We start from the raw sequence: 3,355 nt of genomic DNA, 5'->3' as shown, positions 1-3,355 counted from the left end.
TTTTATACGTATTTACTTAATTTTATGTGTATTTTGTATATGTATTTTTATAGAAATCTACGTTATTTTATGTGTATTCGTATATATATTTTGAAACAAATTTACATTATTTTATATGTATTTTCCATATCTATTTCAATACAAATTTACCTTATTGTATGTGCATTTAGTATATTTATTTTAATACAAGTTCAAATATTTTATGTGTATTTTGGTATCAATAATTTAAAAAAAATGCGTTATTTTATAGGTATTTTGCATCTTAATTTTCATTTTATATGTACTTTGTATATATATTTTTATACGCTCTTACATTATTTAATATTTATTTTGAATATAATTTTTTATACAAATTCATGGTATTTTATGTGTATTTGTATATATATTTTCATATAAATTTACATTATTGTATGTGTATTTTGTACATATATTTTATTACAAATCTACCTTATTTTATGTTTATTTTGTATGTGTATTTTGTATATTTATATTTATCCAAATACACATTCTTTTATTGGTATTTTTTTTATTTATTTTAATTCGAATTTACATTATTTTATGTGTATTTTGAATACATTTTTTTATACGTATTTACTTAATTTTATGTGTGTTTTGTATATATATTTTTGTAGAAATCTACGTTTTTTTATTTGAATTCGTATATATATTTTGAAACAAATTTACATTGTTTTATATGTATTTTTGCATATCTCTTTCAATATAAATTTACCTTATTGTATATGCATTTTGTATATTTATTTCAATACAAATTTAAAAGTTTTATGTGTATTTTGGTATATATATTTTTATAAGAAATGCGCTATTTTATGGTAATTTTGCATCTTTATTTTCATACAAATTTACATTATTTAATTAATATTCGGTGTATTTATTTTGATACGATTTTACATTATTCTATTTGTTTTTTGTATATACTTTTTTATACATATTTACATTATTTAATGTGTATCTTGCATATATATTTTATACAAATTTATTATCTATTATCTATTTTCATACAAATACACATTCTTTTCATGATATTTTGTTTATTTATTTTGACACGAATTTACATTATTTGATATGTATTTTGTATATATATTTTTATACGTATTTACATAATTTCATATGTATTTTGTATATATATTTCTATAGAAATCTACTTTATTTTATGTGTGTTCGTATATATATTTTGAAACAGATTTACATTGTTTTATATGTATTTTTGAATATCTCTTTCAATACATAAAATATCTCAATACATACAATACATAAAATGTATTTTGTATATATATTTCTATAGAAATCTACGTTATTTTATGTGTATTCGTATATATATTTTGAAACAAATTTACACTGTTTTATTTGTATTTTGCGTTTTTTTTTTCAATACATATTTACCTTATTGTATGTGTGCATTTTGTATATTAATTTTAATACAAATTTAATTATTCTATGTGTATTTTTGTATATGTATTTTTAAGAAAAAATATGCTTTATCTTATGGGTATTTTGCATCTTTATTTTCATTCAAATTTAAATTATTTTATTGAAATTCTGTGTACCTATTTTGATACGATTTTACATTATTCTATGTATAACAAAAATAAATACAGAATACACAAAAAAAGATATGCAAAATACATATAAACAATGTAAATTTGTTTCAAAATATATATACGAATACACATGAAATAAGGTAGATTTCTATAAAAATATATATACAAAATACACATAAAATTATGTAAATACGTATAAAAAATGTATACAAAATACACATAAAATAATGTAAATTAGTATCAAAACAAATAAACAAAATACCAATAAAAGAATGTGTATTTGTATAAATATATATATACAAAATACACATTAAATAATATAAATTTATTTAAAACTATACAAAATACACATGAAATGATGTAAATACGTATAAAAATATATATACAAAATACTAATTAAATAATTTAAATTCGAGTCAAAATAAATAAACAAAATCTCAGTAAAAGAATGTGTATTTGTATGAAAATAGATATACAAAATACACATAAAATAATCTAAATTTGTATCAAACTATGTACAAAAAAACACAAAAATATTTTAAATTTGTATGAAAATAAATATACAAAATACACATAAAATTAGGTAAATTTGTATTGAAACACATGTAATTCGTATCAAAATAAATAAACAAAATACCAAAAAAATAATATAAATTTGTATGAGTAAACGTGTATGTTGCATATTTTTTCAATACAAATTTACCTTATTATATACGCATTTTGTATATTAATTTTAATACAAATATGATTATTCGATGTGTATTTTGTATCTGTATTTTATAAACATATGCTTTATTTTTTGGGTATTTTGCATCTTTATTTTCATACAAATTTACATTATTTTATTGATATTCTGCTCATTCATTTTGATACGAATTGACATTATTCTATGTGTATTTTGTATATATTTTTCATACAAATTTACGTTATTTTATGTTTAAAAATATGTACAAAATACATATAATCATGTAATTCGTATCAAAATAAATAAACAAAATACCAAAAAAATAATATAAATTTGTTTGAGTAAACGTGTATGTTGCATATTTTTTCAATTCAAATTTACCTTATTATATACGCATTTTGTATATTAATTTTAATACAAATTTAATTATTCGATGTGTATTTTTGTATCTGTATTTTTATAAACATATGCTTTATTTTTTGGGTATTTTGCATCTTTATTTTCATACAAATTTACATTATTTTATGATATTCTGCTCATTCATTTTGATACGAATTGACATTATTCTATGTGTATTTTGTATATAGTTTTCATACAAATTTACGTTATTTTATGTGTATTTGTTTATATATTTTGACACAAATTTACAATATTTTATGGGTATTTTGTATATACCTAGTTTACCTAGTTTTATGTGTATTTTGTATATCTATTTTCATACTAACTCAAATTATTTCTATGTATTTTTGTATATATTTTAATACAAATTTTAGTTATGTTATGTGTATTTTGTAAATTTATTTTCATTCAAATATATATTATTTTATTGGTGTTTTGTTGATTTATATTGATACGAATTTACATTATTTTATATGTACTTTGTATATATATTTTTATACGCTTTTACATTATTTAATATTTATTTTGAATATATATTTTTATACAAATTCATGGTATTTTATGTGTATTTGTATATATATTTTATATAAATTTACATTATTTTATGTGTATTTTGTACATATATTTTTTTTATAAATCTACCTTATTTTATGTTTATTTTGTATGTGTATTTTGTATATTTATATTTATCCAAATACACATTCTTTTATTA

Source organism: Eriocheir sinensis, unplaced genomic scaffold, assembly GCF_024679095.1.
Source record: "Eriocheir sinensis breed Jianghai 21 unplaced genomic scaffold, ASM2467909v1 Scaffold142, whole genome shotgun sequence".
NCBI lineage: Eukaryota > Metazoa > Arthropoda > Malacostraca > Decapoda > Varunidae > Eriocheir > Eriocheir sinensis.
This window is presented reverse-complemented; position numbering follows the sequence as displayed.